Source organism: Nannospalax galili, unplaced genomic scaffold, assembly GCF_000622305.1.
Source record: "Nannospalax galili isolate Female #2095 unplaced genomic scaffold, S.galili_v1.0 scaffold280, whole genome shotgun sequence".
Classification (NCBI taxonomy): Eukaryota; Metazoa; Chordata; class Mammalia; order Rodentia; family Spalacidae; genus Nannospalax; species Nannospalax galili.
Genome location: NW_008347808.1, coordinates 792597 through 801428, shown reverse-complemented (window position 1 = coordinate 801428; position 8832 = coordinate 792597). Strand labels below are relative to the sequence as shown.

General features: G+C 41.9%; 1 long non-coding RNA gene across 1 annotated transcript; it reads right to left on the bottom strand.

The window, feature by feature from the left end:
- Positions 1-1854: 1854 nt before the first annotated feature.
- Positions 1855-8021, bottom strand: LOC115072251. Its single transcript, XR_003851315.1, has 3 exons — positions 7859-8021; positions 6761-7275; positions 1855-2328 (listed from the first exon to the last, which is right to left on the bottom strand). It is a non-coding gene; the product is annotated as an uncharacterized LOC115072251 (long non-coding RNA).
- Positions 8022-8832: the final 811 nt, after the last annotated feature.

Below are 8832 nucleotides of genomic sequence, written 5' to 3'. Positions count from 1 at the left end.
CTGAGGAGCCCTGGAACCCCAAAACCATCCCTACACAACCTGTGCTTCATTCCCACATTCCTATTGTGTATCTCATATTTAATACCTCCCTTACACACTGCCTATATTTTATATTTCTTACATACCACACAGAAGCTGACAGGTAAAGCTGGGCATGGCGATATGCATCTGTAATCCCAACACTTGGGAGGCTGGGGCAAGAGGATCATGAAATCTGCAGTTTTCTTTTTTTTTTTTCCAGAGCCTCATGTGGCCCAGGCTAGCTTCAAACTCAATATGTAGGCAAAGTTGGTCTTGAACTCTGAATCGTCCTGCCTCCACCTTGGGAGTGCTGAGATTACAGGTATATGCGACCATGCTCAGTTTTGTACTTTCATTTCCGGAGACAGGATCCTGAGCACACAAGACTCTGAAATAAAGAAAACCATGCTTTTACTCACCCATTAAAATATAAACATTCCTCTGAGTGGTGCAGTCACAACTATGTTCTAGCAACATAATTGGGCATAGAGATTCTTTACTCAATCAGCCACATCCTTCTGACTTCCTTAGCCAAGCCTGGCCTGTATCCATGCCAGCCTATCTTTATTCTATTCACATATGGATACCATACAGTCTCATCCCCACTGACAGGCCTCAGCTAGGCCATACCAAATATTTCTAATCCTCCTACTCTCTTATCTGTCTCTCCAACACTGTGGCATTTGGAATCACTAAGCAGAGGTGGTTATTCACAAAGTGTTTTGCCATGTACCTCAAGCAAGGTCAGTATGGGAAGGCTACACTCTCTTCCACATCCTGCCCACCTTTCAACGTTGGCACTTTCTTGTTTTTTAAATATTTATGGTTTTGACACACTGTGTTAGTTACTTTCTATTGCTCTGATAAACACCACGACCAAATGTATATTATAGAAGAGTTTATTTTGGCTTACAATTCCAGAAGGGAGAGAGTACATAATGGTGGGTGAGATATGGCATTGGGCAGTCAGAGTAGAAGGCTGAGAGATCACATCTTCAAAACATAGTGGCACATGCTGTAATCCCAGCACTTGGGAGGTAGAGGAGGAGGAGCACCATGAGTTCAAGGCCAGCCTGGGAGTTTCAGGCCAGCTAAGGCTACAGAATGAGACACAGGCAGGAACAGTGGCACAAGTTCAATATCAATCTGATCTACATAGCAAGTATTAGGCCTGTCTAGGCTGCAGAGTGAGACCCTTTCCCACCACCCCCAAAATAGAATGCCTCCTCTAGGGCACACACTGCTGGAAACCAAGAAGAAAGACTAACCAACTGAGCTGCCAACGGAAGGTAAAAACCAATGGAATGGGTGGGCGCAGTGACACATGCCTGAAGCCAGCACGCACACAATGGAAGGGGTGGGGGGAGAGAGAGAGAGGAGAGAGAGAGAGAGAGAGAGAGAGAGAGAGAGAGAGAGAGAGAGAAACCAGAAGTGGGGTAAGGATATGAACTCCCAAAGCTCACCCTAGTGACGTTCTATAGCAAGCCCACATCTTCTAAATCTCTACAAATAGCACAACCAACTGGGGACTAAATCTTGTTCAAATACCAGAGCTTATGGGGGGCCATTTCTCATTTAAATTGTCACACATAGGATCTTGCTATATAGCCCCAGGCTGGCTTCAAACTTATGATCCTCCTGTTTCAGCTTCCTGGGTGCTGGGATTATAGGGATGTGCTACTATATCTGGTAATATTTTTTTAAATTTTTATATCTGCTTTTATAGTGGGAGCAGTTGAACCACAGAACCATCATCCCTGTCCAGCATAAAGAGAAATTAAATGGAATGGAAAGGCAAGGACCTCCTAGGGTTAGATAAAGGCATGGAGGTAGGGCATTCCCCTGTAATCCAAGCTTATTGGCCATCACTGCTCTCTCCCTTCCTAGAGTTAACCCTCAGTAACCTTTGGTCACCTGCCTATGAGGGCATCAGGATCATTCTTCACTGTCATTATGCTTTTATTTACATGACTCCCTCTTGATTCTGTGTCCCAATTTTCCCCACCTGTTCACTGCAAGAACAACCAATAGGATGAATGTGTATACAATTTATTAAATCAGCTTATACTAAAATATTAGGAGCAGTAGCTGAGAGACTGGTAGGTGCTCAGTTCTTAAGGCTGGATGCCTCAGAAGTCGGAATAGTTTCACAGTGGCTGTCTCGATGGAGAGGCTGACAACTTGGTAGTTGCTCAGTCCATGGTGCTGGGTGCCTCATCAATCCCATGCTGGTGCTGGAAACCCATAGGGTTCCTTGAGAGCTGGTGGTCCTCAGTCAATGATGGAATCCTGAAGACACTGGTTCTGCTATCAAATGAGGAACCATCATCAGCAATAAGAGTAAATCAACCCGGTGGCTGAAGAGAAGGTCAAACAAGCATCAGGCAAATATTTTTCATTCTGTCATACCTCCCTTTATCTAGGCTGCTACCAGAAGGGGCTGCACACATTTGGGATGGGTCTTACCACATCAATTAAGGCAATCAGGACAATTTCTCAAATGACGCTGCCTACACAAGGGATTCTAATTTGTGGCATGTTGACATTAAAACAAACCATTACAACTATCTGCTAAGGGGAAATCAGTTATGGGGTCTACTCCATCACCACAAGGGATTCAAGATGCAAAATGGCTATTATCAGTCTTGAACTATGCTCGGCGCTATCTGTGTGGATATAGTTTTCCAATGTTTCCCTCTAGGTTAGGAAAACTGCAGGAGTTCCTATGTACCATTTTAGTTCCTATCAAAAGCAGTATGTTGAAGTCTGATGAATAAGTTGTCAGACTTTGTGGTCAAACTACCTGAACATGATTCTCTGTTAGTTCTATGAGTGAAGGCAAGTTACTAAAATCTCTTAGACTTTTTCAAATTTAAATTTAAAATGTATGAGTGTTTTGCCTACATGTATGTAAGTGCATCCATGTCGTGCAATGCCTGTGAAGACCAGAAGACGGTGTCAGATACTCTGGAACTGGAGTTATGAAAGGTTGTTAGCCACCAAGTGGGTACTGGGAACTGAACTGGGTCCTCTGCAAGAGCAGCCTATGCTCTTAATTGCTGAGCCATCTCTCCTGTCCCCTAACATCTTTCAGATCTTAGTAATTCAGTCTTAGAAAAGTGAAGCTAACGATGACATGACTGTCATAGGGTTGTTTCATAGATTAAATGAAATAATATAAAGTACTTGGTACTTTGAAAATATATAGTAGATTTTTATTGAATAAATGACTGAACTAATTAATTGAATTCTACTTAGGCTTAGAATCACAGATCTGATAAATAGCAAATATAATCTACACTACTCAGAATGTGTCCCATTAGAAGGTAAGTTTTGCAAAGGAAGGCAATTATTAAGGGCAGAAGGATTTATTTTGGCTCATAGTTTTAGAGGACAAAGTCTATTATGGTATGGAAGGTGTGGCAGTAAGAACAGATCACTGCTTTGGCAGTGGGAGTGTGAAACAGCTGCTTGGTTATATCACATTGGCAGTCAGGAAACAGAGAGATGAATATACTAGTATTTATTTATTTATTTATTTATTTATTTATTTATTTATTTATTTATTTTTGCCAAGTGATCCTCTACCTCAGCCTCGCTGAGTAGTGGAATTGCAGGTGTGTAATGTCTGGTAAGGATAAGTCTTTTCAGTCAGTTTTGCAACCTCAAGATCCTAGCACACTGCCTGGCAGAGTATTTTCTTTATTATTATTATTATTATTATTTTACTTTACTTTTTTTTTGAGACAGTGTCTCCCTGTAGCCCCAGGTAGCCTGGAACTTGTTATGTATACCAGGCTGACCTCCAGCTCACAGAGATCCATCTGCTTCTGCCCCCAAAGTGCTGGGATTAAAGGCAAGTGCCATTGAACCTGGGATGCGGGAGGAGGGCAAGCTGCTGTGACAGTGACACACAAGAATTTTTCTAGTCTTGGATGTGAGAGAGAATTAAATTTCCCTAGGCAAGTGACTATCTGATGCTGGAGGAGGAAGGGAATTAGGGAATAAGGAAAGAGAAAAGGTAGCGATAATAACCTTAGGCTCCCAATGAATCAGAGAAATGATCAGTGTGCCTTAGATTGGGGCTAGATTCTGGGCTTTTCCAATTGTGGTAATGGTCAAAACATTTACTGAACTACAGACCACTGGAGAAGAAAAGCAGGTTTGGTGAAAAGGTGTTTACCTTGCTCTTTGCTTCCTTATTCCCTCCCCCCTCCCTCCCTCCCTTCCCTCTTTCTTCTCTTTTCTCTTCCTCCCCTTCCCTCACTCCCTCTCTTCCCTCCCTCTTTCTCTTTTCTCTTCCTTCCCTCTTCTCCCCCCCGTCCCTCCCTCTCTCCTTTCTTTTTTTCCTGTCTTGATAGTGCTGGTAAGTCCTGCTGTACCACTGATCCTCATCCTCTCCCCCTATTCTCTTCACTTTTCATCAACCCACATCCACTTTCCAAAAGAATTTGTCAAACTCTGGCATGGTGGCTCATGCTGGTAATCACAGCACTCAGGTGGCTGAGGTAGGAGGATTAACACGAGCTCTAGGGCAGTCCAGGCTACATAGTGAGCTCTACGTTTTAGCTACTGAGACCCTGTCTCAAAATAAGGAAAAAAAAAGGGGGAATCTATTGTACCTCTAATTCCACAATGCTATATAGCCAAGATTATAATATTTTTATATATGTACACAATATATTTGTTTGGGGGGTTGGTATTTTGAGACAGGGTCTCACTATGTAGCATTGTCTGACCTGGAACTCACTACGTAGTCTAGACTAACCTCAAACTCACAGAGCTCTGCCTGCCCTCTTCCTCCCAGGTGCTGGAACTAAAGGTGTGTGCTACCATGCCTGGCTAATGTATGGAATATATTTTGATTACATTCTCCCCCGTTACTCTCATCACCCTGCCACTCCCACTAATACACTTCCTCTTTCAAACTAGTCTTCCTTTTACTTTCATGTTTGTGATAGTTGTGTCAACTTGGCACAGTCTAGAATCACCTGGGAATGGAATCTCAATGAGGGATTGTCTAGATTAGGTTAGCCTGTGGGTATGTCTGTGAGGGTCTGGAGGAGTGGGAAGACCCATCTACTGTTGTCAGCACCATAACCAGGGCAAGCTATCCTGAATTGTATGCATGGAGACAGTGAGCTGAGCACTAGCATGCCTGTATTAATTCATTGCTCTCTGCTCTTGACTATAGGTATAATGTGACTAGTTGCTTCAAGTTCCTGCCACCTTCACTTCCCCACAGTGATGGATGGTAACATGACATTGTCTCACTTAAGTTGCTCTTATCAGAATATTTTATCACAGAAACATGAAAGGAAACTAAGAATATGCCTTTTTTTGCACACAATGAGTTTCATTAGGGTTAGTTTTACAGAAGACAGGTGAGGGTTAGTTTTCAGGTGCATGGGTGAGGGTTAGTTTACAGGAGGACAGCACTCTGCCACTACCTACACCACTAAAGAACATACATGTTTCTCCATCTTCCAGGTTGATGATAGCTATTGTTCTGTCTCTAGCCCTACACTCTTCTCTGACCTCCACACCCACACAGCTAACAATCTATTGAATATCTCCCCTGGACATCTTACATGCACCAAAGTCTACCATTAACCATACAATTCTTTTCATGCTGCTCCCTGCATTTCTGTCCTCTGTTCCAGTGTTTCCTAGCTTAGCTGCATGAATATTCTACTGAAAGCCAAGAATTTCCAAACCAATAAGCACATAAATCATATTTGTCTATTCTTACTCCGTACATCTGACCTAACACTGAATCTCACATCCACTTATCTTGTGTACAGTAGAATGGCAGTTAAGAAATTGAGTTCTGGTTCTGGTGAGATGGCTCATTGGTTAAGAGCTTAGACTACTCTTCCAAGGACCCGAGTTCACTTCCCAGCACCCACATCTGGTGGCTCATAACTACTTGTAACTGCAGCTCCAAGGGATCTGATAATCTCTTCTGGCATCCACAGGCACCTGCACTCACCTATACACACTCACACACATACACATAATTGAAAAGAAAATAAGTCTTTAAAAAAGGAAATTGAGTTCTAGGCCCAGTGGTAGAGTACTTACCTTGGATGCATGAGGCCCTGGGTTCTGTCCTCAGTCCCACACATACACAAAAAGAGAGAGATTGGGTTCTAAAATCAGCTTGCTTGGTTTATGTCCTGGCTTTGCACCTTACTGCTCAAACTTTCTAGGTCTCAGTGCTGTAACTTGCACATTGGGAGTGAGTGGGTTAGTCTATTTATTTATTTTTATTTTAAAGGTGTAGCCCAGGCTGCCCTTGAACTCTAGAGTCTCCTGCATCTGCTCCTTTAGCATTTCTTACAGGTGTGAGTCACTACCACTGCCTTGACAAATTTGAATAACACCTATGCTTATGTAATAAAGTTGTAAGGATTAACTGAATTAATCTAGGTAAAACACTTAAGAAAGTTGCCTGGCACACAGTAAGTACTTTCTAAGTTACCTATTAATTTTACTACGATAATGGTGACAATGATGACAGTGATGATGGTAACGCTCTAATATATCCCCTTTTGTCCCTCTGGCTGTGACTACCATTAGCGCATCATACTTCTTGACTAGATCACAACAGCCTCCTAACTTAGCTAATAATTGGAGCATAATAGTGTGTTGTGCACAGTGCTTGGCACTGTCATAACACAAGAGTTTATTGGGCATGATGCTTCCCACCCTCCTGGGATATAGAGGAGCAAAATACCTGTTATGGTTTGAATATGAAGGGTCCTCAACAGCTCATAGGCCCGAAGGCTTTGTCCTTCTACAGTGTCCAGGGATAATTTGATGATGGGGATACTAATCTCTTCAACTGATGAATTCACTGATGAGTTCATAGCTTAACAGACTATTGGAAAGTAGGGTCTGATTGGTGGAAGCAGGCCACTGGGGAGATGCCTTTGAAAGATATTTTTTGTCCCCAGCCTCTGCTCCTTCTTTCTTTCTCTGTCTCTTTCTTTCTTTGTTTCTCTTTCTTTCTTCTCTCCTTCCTCTCTTACATCCCTTGCTCCCTCCTATTTATTATATTAAAGTCTCTTGTAGCTCAGGATGGCCTCAAATTGTCTATGTAGTTGAGGATGTCCTTGAACTCCTGATCTTCCTGCATCCATCTCCTAAGTGTTGGGATTACAGGCACGCATCACCACACTCTTCTCTTTCCTTCTTGGCTGCTATGAAATGAGCAGCCTCTGCCACCACAGGTTCTTGCCTCCATTGTCTCTGCCATGAAGCAATAGAAACACCTGAAAATGTGAGTCAAAAGAAATATTTCCTCTTTCAAGTTGATTTTCTCTTATTTTTTGTCATAGCAGTAGAAGGCTAATTAACATAATAATCTAGTACTTCGTGGTCTAGCAAGTAAGCCACTAGCCTCAAGTGACTTTTTCTTCAAGACAGTATATCATGTAGACTAAGTTGGCCTCAAACTGGCTATGTAACTGAGGATAGCCTTCATCTCCTGATCACCCTCCACACCCCCCGCTGTGCTGGCATTACAGGAGTTTACCTCCAAGTCTCAATTTATGTGGTGCTGGGGATCAAACACAGGGCCTCATGCATGCTAGGCACACTATCAACTGAGCTACATTCCTAGCCACGCAAGTGAATATTAAATTTTAAATTTACATTCACTAAAATAAAATCACATTTGAAATTAAGTCCTCCATTTCTAGTGCTCAGCACCTTGGGATCAGATTATTTACATTCATATGGTAGATCTGTCATTTCTAGCTACATGAATTTAAAAATATATAATCAGTCTGAGTCTTCTCATATGTTAAATGAGTTCAAAAATTATGCTCACCTTAAAGAGTTGTTGAATGAATGAAGTTCATATGTGTAAGATATTCTTGTTATATGTCTGGTATTCATTTCCTATGTAATCAGGCATTGTTTGGCTTCACTGGTCTCTGTACGGTGATGGATTTATGTGGACTCTATGGTCCAGGTACACTAGTATTTAAGGGAAAAGCGCCTGTTTCAAATGACATAAAACAGTTGTTATAGAAAACAATGAAGCAGATATGAGGGAAATAAATCAGAATTGTCATTCATCAAGTGTTGACACTGTGCTGGGCAACATACATACATTTTATATTGTTTTGTGTTTTAAAAATATTTTCCTATTTATTATTTTTTATTTTATGTATATGAGTGTATTGCCTGCATATATGTAAGTGCACCTATGTCATACAATGCCCATGGAGGTCAGGGTGGGGGGTGTGTCAGATCCCCTGCCGACTGAAATTACAGACAGTTTTTAGCTGCCATGTGGGTGCTGGCACTCAAACCTGGGTCTTCTGGAAGAACAGCAAGTGTTCTTAATCGCTGAGCCATCTCTCAAGCCCTGTTTTGTGTTTCTGATATAGGGTCTTGAGATGCAACCCAAGCTAACCTTGAAATCATAATCTGTCCTCTGAGTGCTGAAATTGTAGATGTGAGTCACAATGCCTGGCTTCATACATGCATTATTGAATTTCATTTTCTCAACAGCCTTCTGGGATTCATTTTACCAATGAAGATGATGAGGCTAGAGAAATAGGGATTTGGAAAGTCAAGGTCATTGTCAACTGTTACATAGCCAATGGTGAGGGTAAGGTATGCATTCAAAGCCAAGTCTGCCTGATTCCAAAACCACACTCCAAGCTCTGTCCCATACAGAGTATAAAACTTGATGGGAAAGAGTGAGGCTAGAAAAGTAACTTAGAATAACTCTAGTATAATATGAAGGAAGCATGGGAGGGACTAGAAATAGGGAGAAACTCTTATATGAGGCTC